At 45.4% G+C, this 13,076-nt stretch overlaps 1 long non-coding RNA gene across 1 annotated transcript; it reads right to left on the bottom strand.

Annotated features, from left to right (window-relative positions):
• Positions 1-661: 661 nt before the first annotated feature.
• On the bottom strand, positions 662-3,375 carry LOC124852589. The gene is made up of 3 exons (XR_007032994.1): positions 3,239-3,375; positions 881-1,061; positions 662-801 (listed from the first exon to the last, which is right to left on the bottom strand). It is a non-coding gene; the product is annotated as an uncharacterized LOC124852589 (long non-coding RNA).
• Positions 3,376-13,076: the final 9,701 nt, after the last annotated feature.

The raw sequence follows: 13,076 nt of genomic DNA, 5'->3' as shown, positions 1-13,076 counted from the left end.
AAACACAAGTTCAGTGACCAAACCTTCACAATAAGGCAACACACACACACACACACACACACACACACACACACACACACACACACACACACACACACACACAGGATTCTAAAAAATAAATCTTTCTTTACGTCTAAATTTCCAGATCCTAAATTCTTCTCATCACAAAGAATGTTCAGATTTTGCTGAATCTCAAAGTCAATTTTCTAAATGAACATTTCTGTGATCAACACACAACTTTGTCCATATTGTTGGTTTGACAGTAAATGCATTACACATTCGAATGCCTCGTGTGGCAGGAGGTTGTTCTTGTGAAAGCAGCTCAGATAAAACTACTGCATGTTAACTGTCAACAGCCAAACAGACAGACAGTTCCATCAGGATATTTACATTCACAATCCGTCTGAGAGCAAATGCTCTAATTGCACTTTTAAAGAAGCTTCTATTCACCACAGTTGATCCTGAACTGGTTGTTTTTTTACCCGGTGTCTCACAGATGTTGAGGTCTCCTGCGTTTTAGCGGAGAGCTGCATCTTACCCTGCAGTTTCCAGCCTGGTACAGACCCAGTCATCCACTGGATGCAGGTGGAACCAGGAAACACTCGTGTCCACTCCTACTACAGTGCCAGAGACCAGTTTGATCACCAGAGCGAGCGCTTCAGAGGCCGGACATCGCTGTTCACAGAGCAGATCTCCAGAGGAAACGCCTCGATCAGGCTGACGGGGCTGCAGCTTCAGGACCAGGGCAGATACGAGTGCTTCACCAGCATCATCACTGGAGACAAGTATTCATTTATCAACCTGAGAGCAGATGGTAAAGAAACTCAGTGAAAGCAGAACACAAATACTAGAAATGATATTTGTCTCTTCTTGCTGTTACCTTGTTTAACATGTGTACTGTTGGGTTGAGTTGAAGCTGATACTTAAGCATTGGACGTCTCGCTGCTTGCCGGCACCATTACCTCTTTGAAACATGGTGAGTCACTAAAGTGCAATGAATCCTGGGACAGGTTGGACGGGGACGGATCCACTCGTTGGAGCTCGGTCTTCAAATGCAGCCCCTGAATTGAGACACAGCTCATGTCAGCAGCTCCACATATTGGCTCATATGTGACATGTTAAATAATAAGCACAACGTGTCAAATTAATGAAGAGCTCCACAGTGCACGAGGCAAAGATGATCAATGAGTTCTAAAAGAGAAATGTTGTCTTGCAGCTCCGGTGCGTCACGTGGACATTGAGCAGGTGGAGAACAGCTTCACCTGCCGCTCAGAGGGGATCTACCCCGAGCCGCAGCTCACCTGGTCCACCAGGCCTCCGTCCACCGTGACCCTTCAGAACCAAACCTCAGTGAAGGAGACGGAGCAGCAGCTCTATGAGATCAGCAGCACACTGACACTGTCAGACAGAGACACTGTTCTGATCTGCAGCCTCAGCACTCGCAGTGGCAGGAGGAGCGCGGTGTGGTATCAACCCAGTACGTTTAATCTGCTCTATGGAACTGAACCTTTGCTTGTTTCACCGTACTGCTGCATATTTATATCTGCTCCTACAGATAACTGACATCTGATGATAGAAAATGTTCAGAAAGTCTCATCAGAGCCTGAAACCACATTCTGACAACGATGATATTATTTGATCCCTTTTCTTCTCAGCTCCCGTCCATGTGTCACCGAGTGGAACAACAACAATCCACTGCACTGCTCCAAACACCAAACCCCCGACACACCTGCTGTGGAAGTTCAACCACAGTCAGATCATTGTGAACCAGACCGGGGTCGACGGCCCCCCCAGGGTCTCAGAGCAGTGGAGGCAGCAGGTGGAGGATGTGTCAGCGTCAGGCAGCCTCACGCTGCACCACTTATCTTCAGATCACCAGGGAACGTTCACCTGTGAACTCAGTAGTGAAGAGGAGACGCATTTCATCAACAGCTACGTGACGATAGAGGATGGTAAGATCCCATGAGACGAGAACTGATTGATGAAATCCTCAGAGCGACTGTCAGACCTTAGGCTAGTGCAGTGAGCCCTGGGTTCCTCCTGGTGGAGCAGATCCCCCAGGGCTCCGTCCTCCAGCTCATCAGGAGCATCATGTCCACATGTTGTCAGGAGAACATACAGGAACGAGGAGGCCACACACACACACACTACACTTTACACTGAAGACACATCACTGCACTTTGTTGATAGTTCTACTCTCTGAATTACATGTTTTTCAGGTTCAGTTGCAGAAATCGGAGTACTCGTGGTGTGTGTAGTATTAGAAGCTGGAGCAGTATTATGCTACTGTATAGGACTAAAGGTAAATATTAATATTCACAATAATTCTGCTATTTATTTATTATGTGTTGTTTCTTCTAATGATTATTTATTTTGAACAAACCCAAAACAGATCATCCACAAATCAGAGGCTACAGAGATGAAACCTTCACTGTAAGTTTACTGTATATTCTGTACTGAGAGTTACAATATTCTGCTCTAAAGAATAACCCTGTTGTCATGGAGATGCTGTAAACTACTTTATTCTTGTCACGTTGCTCTAACAGCTTCATCTCAGCTGCATCAGCAGACACATCCTAAAGCATCAGTTTCTGAGAGTTCGTTCAAAAACCATATCGATATTAGAGTGAAAGAAAATCTGATACCGATATATTGGCCAATAAATTTATGAAAAAGATTTGACAATGATTCCTAAGATGTCGTTATCAAACCCTTACGGCAAAGAAATGTAAGTGAGACTTGATATTTTACAGTTTAACCATGAACTGTATTAATAACACAAATACAAAGAACTTTAATTAAAAAATGTGTATTTATGTAAAATGTTACATCTATTAGTATCGTTCATTCTGTAAAATGAAAGTTTCTATATCAGCAAACATGAAGCAGATGTGTCTGTGAACGTCTCAGATAATTTCATCTGTTATTTCTGTCATTTCCTGGAGGAGATGTTTGTCTCAGGTTTGTGGAGCAAAAGCAAAAGGACAAAGAAATGCATGATATGAAAAAAGAAGTTCAATGGATTCAATAAGATTAAGAGAGAAAGAAAATGTCCTGATGTTTGATAGTTTCACATCTTCTGCAGTTTGTGTTTATGACTGATGAAGAATAAAAATACAGGAGATTAAGATTTCAGCAGCTCTGAATTTTCTTAATTTTGTTTACAGGTCAGACAATGAAGAAAATAATGAGAACACGACAGAAATGCTGCCTGTGACAGAAAAAGACAAACAAATACCTCAGGATGAAGAAGAGGAGCTGAACAAGTAGAAGATGAAGACGTCAACTTGGAAAGATGAGGAGGTCACAGAGCTTTTGGTGATGAGGCCGACGTCGGTTTCCATGTGAACGAGTCCGACCCGGACAATATCCTGCTGCCTTCTTCTTCTGTGAAAGACCAAACGGCTTCAGTCACTGAACCATCAAACCCATTTGAATCCAGCTGCTGGTTTGAGGTGGAGACATAGTGCTGCTTTAGTCTGACACGTTCAGCAGACTCACACAACCTGAACCAGGTTAAAGCTGAATTCCTGTTTCTGCACTGGAAAGAATGTACACATTAGTATTTTATATTTGGCACTGTTTTGTATTTGTACATATTTTTATGAAACTTTACTTCGACTGTTATGGCACATTTAATGTTTTATTAAAATGTATTTATGTAAATCTGTGTGGTATCTTTCTGTATTTGACACATTTAGGATTTTACTCATAAGGGGATGAAAAGCTTAAATACAGAACAGAGGAGGACTGCTCATGACTTTGGTGAACTTCTATCTTGTCCTCTAGCGCCACCTGCAGTTCCAAGCTTCCATTTATCCACTGAAATCTCTAAATGAATCTATAAATGTCTTCTCCTCTGGCTCCACCGTGTGGTCACTGATGGTTCCAACACTTCCTGAGATCTTCTGTTGTTCCTCAGAGGTCTTTAACTAAAATTGCAAAGAGGTCCAGACATCAACCCTCCTCCCCTTCTGGGGTCCGGATAATTAGAGACGTACAAATATGGGCTCTGACTAAATCAGTTTAATCAACATTTTTTTTGCACATGGCTGCTTTTGTAACAACACAAAATCAAACACAAACTGGCCAAAACACAATGCCTATGCTGGACAAACATGAAACACAGTGCAATAAACATTCTGTCTTGGAATTTGCATATCGTCTACATTCCTTTTAACCATAAAGATGTAACTTCCTCAAAGACAAACATGTAAAGTGCTTTAGGTTGAACTGAGCTGAGGATTGGGCTCAGGGCCGTTCTCAAACAGGTGTGTAAATGTTCATTAGTCGTTCTTGAGCGGTATTTGGTCTTAATAATGTTAAGTGTTGAGAATGATGATTCGCATCTGTATGTGGAGCCAGACATCGTCAAGGGGTGTTCTGCCACTGTAGTGAGACCAGGGGAAACTCTCTCAGGTACAGTCTGTAGCCAGGAGCTGGCAGCATCACTAACTCCACACTGCTCTTGCAGATCAACAAGCTCCATCTGTAGAGAGGCCATATCTACCCACTTGAAGGTCATTTTAGCCTCCTGTGAAAACGAGGTCACATTTTGACCAGAAAAGGATTCTGAATGAGAAGGACCTGTTCTCCCAGGCTGAAGTCATCAAAACGACCACTGAAGATTCCAATCAGTTTTTGTATGAACATGAGAAGAAATATCTCTCTCACCCTGAATTTGCTTCATTGCGGGAAAATGTGTAAAGTTCTCTTGGAGATCCACTTTGAAAATCTCCAACTTCCGCTGGAGAGACTGGACAGCTGCTACCAAATCACACAGAGTTGTTCCTGCCCTGCAGTTTTAGGTTGAGGTCATTTAGGTGTGAGGTTATGTCAACTAAGAAGGTCATAAAATCATTTTTTCTCTCATCTTCCAAAAACTGAGCAAACTGTCTGGCCTTATGATTCTTCTGTTGTTCCAGGAAGTTTATTTCCTTCCTAACGGCCCAAGCGCTGCTAGAACTCTGCCTTTGCTCAACCATCTAACATTGCAGTGCAGCAGGAGGTCATTTGAATTTGCATCAACTTCCGTCCAGAGTCCTCGAAGGAGGCGATGTTTATGTGATGACGATGCCCTGAGCAAGTTGATAAGTTTCATCACAGTATTCATAACCTCTGCATCCTCTTCTGAAAAAAAGCAGAACAGACGGGTGGATTTGTTGAATTCTTTCTGTCAGTTCCTTCTTTTCCATCCAGAAGTGTCTCGGACACAGCACGACACTCTTTAACGATGCTCACATCTGTAAAGGGCTTTTTAATGTTGTCCCAAAACCCACTGTATTCTCAGCGAACACTCGTCTGTCCGCTGTTGTGCGTGGATCGCTCACACTGGGCTTTGGGCTCATTCATTCTGCGGGTCCTTACCTCGGACTGCTGCGGGTCCGAGTCTTCAAAGTGTCTGTGTCTGGTTTCATGATGGACTTTTAAATCGCCGCTTTTGACAACCGCACCAGACTCAGAGCCAATGAGACGCAGCGGTGTTGTTGAGCTCACTGCGGGAAGAATAAACACACACTCGTCTGTCCACTCTGCTCGGAAGACTCGGTTTTCAACGTCAACTTTCCTAACTTTTGATAACGCCACATTTCGCAATCATCCGTGTGTTTGCGTCTGCGTGCTTCTCTCTACCGGGCAACACGTAGGACCCAAGCGGCTCCGCTGGGCTGGCGTCATTATGCCTGATGAAAAGTCTCTTAAAAGTCAAACAAGGCCGCCGATGTATTTATATACAGTAGTTCGTGTAAAGCCATTTACTAATATTATCTTCACAAAAACCCTCTTACATTATTTTTATTTCTGCAACAATGTGAAAACTGAAAACACTGTAGTATATAACCTTACCTTGAAGTTGTCTCCAACCGTCGATGAGAAAATGGCTTAAAGGGGACATAGCATGCAAATTCCACTTTGTTAGTGCTTGTACAGGTTAATGTGGGTATCTGGCTCATGTCTACCAACCCAAAAACTCTGGGGGAAAAACACTCGCGCGTTTTGTTATAGTTCCTCTAAGTCAGAAACGTCATGCTTGAGCGACTCGATTGAGCTTCCTGGGTTTTGTGTCGTAACAAGGAACTGAAAGTCTCCCCACAGCGCCTCCCACCCCCGTCCCCCACACTCGTTACGCCGGGTTTACACATGTGGCATTTGTCTGGATCGTTGGGACTGGGAGGCTGCAGCAGCTGCTCGGGCACGACCGCTCGCTCTCCCATGCGTGAGCTGGAATTTGTGTCAACGCCACACAGCCAGCAGTGTGGAAGACTTCCGCAGTGTTCAGCACTACTGTCACACACAGAGCCCCCCCTCGTTACGCCGGGGTACACCGGACGCGGAAGCGCCGCTGCGAGGCAGCGCAGCTGCGTTCTCAAGCGCGCAGCCGCCTGGCTGTTCACAGGCGAAGCATTTCTCCGCGCTGGTCAGCCCCATAGACTGTATATACAGTGGGGCAAAAAAGTGGAAGTCTCCCTACATGGTCTTGGCCCACCCCCACCTCACACCCCCGTCCCCCACACTGTTACTTCCGGGTTTACACCGGAGGCAGCGAGGCGCAGCGCAGCGCCGTTCCCAAGCACGCAGCCGGGCTGTTCACACGGGACGAGCATTTCTCCGCTGGTCAGCCCGCGATTCACTCACATGTGGCATTTGTCTGGATCGTTGGGACTGGGAGGCTGCAGCAGCTGCTCGGGAGCGACCGCTCGCTCTCCCGTGCGTGAGCTGGAATTTGTGTCAGCGCCACACAGCAGCAGTGTGGAAGACTTCCGCAGTGTTCAGCGCTACTGTACGCCGGGTTACAGTAGTTACGCCGGGGTACACCGGACGCGGAAGTGCCGCTGCGAGGCAGCGCAGCGCCGTTCTCCAGCGCGCAGCCGCCTGGCTGTTCACACGGGACGAGCATTTCTCCGCTGGTCAGCCCCATAGACTGTATATATAAGGTCAGCCCGCGATTCTGCTTTCTCCGCTTGTTGTTGTACCCGTTGAATGTCGGGGTTTGGGGGTAAATGATGGTCTTCATAGCCCCCCCCACCCCCCCCTCTCTTTCTCTCTCTGTCTGTCTGCTTGTAGTGGGGGGGCAGAGGGGGACATTTAATTAAGTGATTGGGAAAATTAAAACTCCAGGACAACAGAAGGGGAATACAAAGTATGGGATGCATATTTGATCATTTATATCATATAAAATATGTAATTTATATCGTTTAAAATCATGGGGGGAGAGGGGGGAGGGGGGAGCTGGCTCATTAGCATTTAAAGGAACAGGCACTCAAAACAGGTCACTCTGTGGAGGGCTGTTTTATACAGGGTAAAAAGGAGCTGTTTGAAATGATCCTTGTGGTATTTTGACCAAAGTATGTTACAGACATTTCATTAAGACCCCAAGGAACCATATCAACTTGTGGTAAAATGGGCATGCTATGTCCCCTTTAAAATGCAACAAGCTGATGTTACTGCAGTGCAGTGCATGCAGTGTTACGGTCACATGCTCTCAGAATCACTTTGATCAGTGTATGAACTAGTTTAAAGTTCTGTTCATGCAGATGAAAATGAACTAGTTCACATTCATATGTAATATTTTTTAATGTTCAATTAAGTTCACGTTAATTTGTTGACGAGTCGTTTTCCTGATGTTTAAATGCAGCCTCATGAAGCTCAGAACAAACCAACTGCAGCTTCTGCTCTGATCACTGATCAGCTGAGACCAGAGGAACTCGGGTTTTACTGTTTCCACTGTTCTTCTTCAAAGTCACTGACCGACTGCTGAACGAGCTCTGACGTCACTAGGCGGGTCTCAGTGAGGGAAGAGGTGATCAGCACAACAGTCTAACAGGTGGAGGAGGCACAGCGGGATTTCCGCGCGGCCGGTGTAAAAGAGGGTGTAACGACAGAGAGAAACACAGACACAGTGTGACTCAGTCTGTGTCGGTGTCTAAATGATCAGCTGCTCCAGGAAAGCTGAAGTGTGTTCCTCAGGTTCTCATCAGCCTGATCTCTGAAACAGTTCCTGATGTGTTGAACTCGAGGTGAAGCTCCTCTTTATTTACACCGTGTTCACTCACTTCTCTCATCCACTGTTCGTTTGTCTTCGTGACTTCAGCTTCGGTTATTAGGAGTTCACCAGGTTTCAGGTCTGTTCTTCAGGAGCAGACACGGAGGAGCGGAGACCCGGTGGGTCGGTGAGTAAACTCTTGTTTTCTTAACGACAGGTTTTATCTCCACATGTGTTCACTGTGTGTTGTGCATGAACGAGTTCAAAAGAACACATTCATTTTTATGAGAACGATGAACTGAACGCAACTTAATGACAAATCATGAATATGAACTGTGAACACGTTCATATTATCTGAGGTCTCGCTAAAACGTGACGGAGTGTTTTCCTTCTCCTGAGGAGAGACGCTGTGTAAATCACCATGTCGCTGCTCAGTGTCCGGACAATGTCCGCGACGTTACCGAAACCAACTAACTCGAGTCGCACTACGTTACCCAGGATTCATCCCACACACACGTCGTCCAAACAAGCAACGTGATCCAAGACAACCGCTCTCGGTCTCATATACAAATGGCAAGTGAAAGCAGAGACGCAGACTCAGCGACTACATCCGATGCACCTTATTATTATTTGCAGGATTTTTACAAACTGTCTGATAAAGATTCCGACAGTAACAATCTCACCTTTCTGTGCAAATTGTGTCCTGCGCTGAAAAGCAAGTCCGGACGTCAGCCTCATCCGCATCTAAGTTAAACCGGCATGTGGAGCTGAAGCATCCAGCTAGCCTAAGAAGTTATCTCCAAGTTATTGAAAGTCAAAAAGACCAAGACCCTGCCAACAGCCCCAATGACCCAAACCACATTGTCTGCAGCCTTCAGGGGTATGAGGTCCCAGCAACAGGTAGACAAACTCCTGCAGGGTATGAATAAATAAACAGGCAAAATTAGCAATAATTAAAAAACATTTCTTTTAGGAATTGATACATATGAAGTACAGTTTAAGGCAAGGGGTAGTGATGGATAAAGGTTTCTTTAAAAAACAAGTCAAGTCTTTCATTCTCACTTTCCACCTTAAAACTATGAACTGAACTAGTTCAGAATTTAAATGGTGAACTATGAACGTGAACTATTCATGTTCACTTGTATGAACTGAACTTGAACTAGTTCATGAGGTGTGAACTTGCACAACACTGGTTCACTGTGTTTCTATGTGCTGTGAGCGGAGAAGAGGAAACTGTCAGCATGATAACAGACAGTCTGTGGTCCTGGAGAACCGACCCCAAATACACTGGAGGAAGGTAGTTTAGAAAGCTCTGAAGGAAGTTTGGAGAAGGGGAAGGAGAGTAACACTTTACAGAGTCACTTTCAGTTTCCATCACACAATGTTCACAATGGGACTCAGAGTCTGAGTCTTCAGTCTGAACTCTGCAGAGATCGTAGCTGCAGAGTCTGAACCTCCGCTGCTCTGACTCGGTGTCATGAGTCAAACCAGCTGTTAACTCGTCTCTTCTTCCATTGATCCACATTCAGTTCTCACAGAGTGAAAGAAAGATGTCTGGGTTCAAGTCTCTGGTTGTGTTGATCCTCAACATGTGGACTCTCACCACAGCAGGTACGTGAAGTCTGATCTTACTCAGAAATCCCAGGTTCTGTTTAAACCATAGTGCAGGGGTCTTCAACGTGTTTCAGGCCAAGGACCCCCGAACTGATAGAGATGGAGCAGGGACCCCCGACTATATATATTGTATAAAATTGTGTTTTATATTAAACTGGGCCTAGTGCCATGTATAAACATAGCTACCCTGTTATTGTGCATTCAATACTAAGAACCAGGAATATCTATCTCGGCCAATCACGGGGAACCGGTTGTAACATGCGGCCTCGTGATTGGCACAGCAGCGAGGGGGGGGCGGGTCCTCCTGTTTGTGTCCAGGAGGCGTGGAGGGACAGGTCCAGGCTCGTCTCGTGCTGTGAGACGAGCCTCCATTTATCCATTCGCTACTATATGTTGGATTCATGTTAATGTGTATTTAAAGACATTTAAATAAAAATTGGTTGGGGAAAAAAAAATTAAATAAAAAAAAAATAAAAAATTGTCTAATCAACCAAAAATGTCGCGACCCCCCTGCAGTACCTCCGCGGACCCCCTAGGGGTCGCTGACCCCCTGTTGAAGACCTCTGCTCATGTGTCGTAGAGTGGCCAGTGTGAGTCCATCAGCAACAACACGTTATTCCACCGAGTCACCGGCGGTTTCTCACTTGTCTGATGTTCATGGAGCCGAGGGTTTGATTCTCCTTTACTGAGACTTCACAGTAAAATAAGAACTGAACAATGTGGACTTGAACCAGGAGACATGTTGTTTATGTTCCACATCAAGTCAAAGCTCAATCAAAACCACCACCACTTCCGCTGGTGACCCTTCACAATAAAGGTCCCATACAGGGACACTGCTTATGATGACAGGAAACACAAGTTCAGTGACCAAACCTTCACAATAAGGCAACACACACACACACACACACACACACACAGGATTCTAAAAAAATAAATCTTTCTTTACATCTAAATTTCCAGATCCTAAATTCTTCTCATCACAAAGAATGTTCAGATTTTGCTGAATCTCAAAGTCAATTTTCTAAATGAACATTTCTGTGATCAACACACAACTTTGTCCATATTGTTGGTTTGACAGTAAATGTACGTTACACATTCGAATGCCTCGTGTGGCAGGAGGTTGTTCTTGTGAAAGCAGCTCAGATAAAACTACTGCATGTTAACTGTCAACAGCCAAACAGACAGACAGTTCCATCAGGATATTTACATTCACAATCCGTCTGAGAGCAAATGCTCTAATTGCTCTTTTAAAGAAGCTTCTATTCACCACAGTTGATCCTGAACTGGTTGTTTTTTTACCCGGTGTCTCACAGATGTTGAGGTCTCCTGCGTTTTAGCGGAGAGCTGCATCTTACCCTGCAGTTTTCAGCCTGGTACAGACCCAGTCATCCACTGGATGAAGGTGGAACCAGGAAACACTCGTGTCCACTCCTACTACAGAGACAGAGACCAGATTGATCTCCAGAGCGAGCGCTTCAGAGGCCGGACATCGCTGTTCAAAGAGCAGATCTCCAGAGGAAACGCCTCGATCAGGCTGACGGGGCTGCAGCTCCAGGACCAGGGCAGATACAAGTGCTTCACCAGCATCATCACTGGAGACAAGTATTCATTTATCAACCTGAGAGCAGATGGTAAAGAAACTCACAGTGAAAACAGAACACAAATACTAGAAATGATATTTGTCTCTTCTTGCTGTTACCTTGTTTAACATGTGTACTGTTGGGTTGAGTTGAAGCTGATACTTAAGCATTGGACGTCTCGCTGCTCGCCGGCACCATTACCTCTTTGAAACATGGTGAGTCACTAAAGTGCAATGAATCCTGGGACAGGTTGGACGGGACGGATCCACTCGTTGGAGCTCGGCCTCAAATGCAGCCCTGAATTGAGACACAGCTCATGTCAGCAGCACCACATATTGGCTCATATGTGACATGTTAAATAATGAGCACAATAAGTCAAATTAATGAAGAGCCCCACAGTGCACGAGGCAAAGATGATCAATGAGTTCTAAAAGAGAAATGTTGTCTTGCAGCTCCGGTGCGTCACGTGGACATTGAGCAGGTGGAGAACAGCTTCACCTGCCGCTCAGAGGGGATCTACCCCGAGCCGCAGCTCACCTGGTCCACCAGGCCTCCGTCCACCGTGACCCTTCAGATCCAAACCTCAGTGAAGGAGACGGAGCAGCAGCTCTATGAGATCAGCAGCACACTGACACTGTCAGACAGAGACACTGTTCTGATCTGCAGCCTCAGCACTCGCAGTGGCAGGAGGAGCGCGGTGTGGTATCAACCCAGTACGTTTCATCTGCTCTATGGAACTGAACCTTTGCTTGTTTCACCGTACTGCTGCATATTTATATCTGCTCCTACAGATAACTGACATCTGATGATAGAAAATGTTCAGAAAGTCTCATCAGAGCCTGAAACCACATTCTGACAACGATGATATTATTTGATCCCTTTTCTTTTCAGCTCCCGTCCATGTGTCACCGAGTGGAACAACAACAATCCACTGCACTGCTCCAAACACCAAACCCCCGACACACCTGGTGTGGAAGTTCAACCACAGTCAGATCATTGTGGACCAGACCGGGGTCGACGGCCCCCCCAGGGTCTCAGAGCAGTGGAGGCAGCAGGTGGAGGATGTGTCAGCGTCAGGCAGCCTCACGCTGCACCACTTATCTTCAGATCACCAGGGAACGTTCACCTGTGAACTCAGTAGTGAAGAGGAGACGCATTTCATCAACAGCTACGTGACGATAGAGGAAGGTAAGATCCCATGAGACGAGAACTGATTGATGAAATCCTCAGAGCGACTGTCAGACCTTAGGCTAGTGCAGTGAGCCCTGGGTTCCTCCTGGTGGAGCAGATCCCCCAGGGCTCCGTCCTCCAGCTCATCAGGAGCATCATGTCCACATGTTGTCAGGAGAACATACAGGAACGAGGAGGCCACACACACACACACTACACTTTACACTGAAGACACATCACTGCACTTTGTTGATGCTACAGTTCTACTCTCTGAATTACAGGTTTTTCAGGTTCAGTTGCAGTAATTGTGGTCGGAGTACTCGTGTGTGTATTAGGAGCTGGAGCAGGATTATACTACTTTAGAAGACAAAGGGTAAATATTAATATTTACAATAATTCTGCTGTTCATTTATTATGTGTTGTTTCTTCTAATGATTATTTCTTTGAACAAACCCAAAACGGACCATCCACAATCAGATGCTACAGATGAAACCTTCACAGTAAGTTTACTGTATATTCTGTACTGAGAGTTACAATATTCTGCTCTAAAGAATAACCCTGTTGTCATGGAGATGCTGTAAACTACTTTATTCTTGTCACGTTGCTCTAACAGCTTCATCTCAGCTGCATCAGCAGACACATCCTAAAGCATCAGTTTCTGAGAGTTCGTTCAAAAACCATATCGATATTAGAGTGAAAGAAAATCTGATACTGATATATCGGCCAATAAA

The sequence above is a fragment of the Hippoglossus stenolepis genome, chromosome 10 (genome assembly GCF_022539355.2).
Source record: "Hippoglossus stenolepis isolate QCI-W04-F060 chromosome 10, HSTE1.2, whole genome shotgun sequence".
NCBI lineage: Eukaryota > Metazoa > Chordata > Actinopteri > Pleuronectiformes > Pleuronectidae > Hippoglossus > Hippoglossus stenolepis.
The sequence above is the reverse complement of the archived record's forward strand: the minus strand, read 5'-3'. Positions and strand labels throughout refer to the sequence as shown.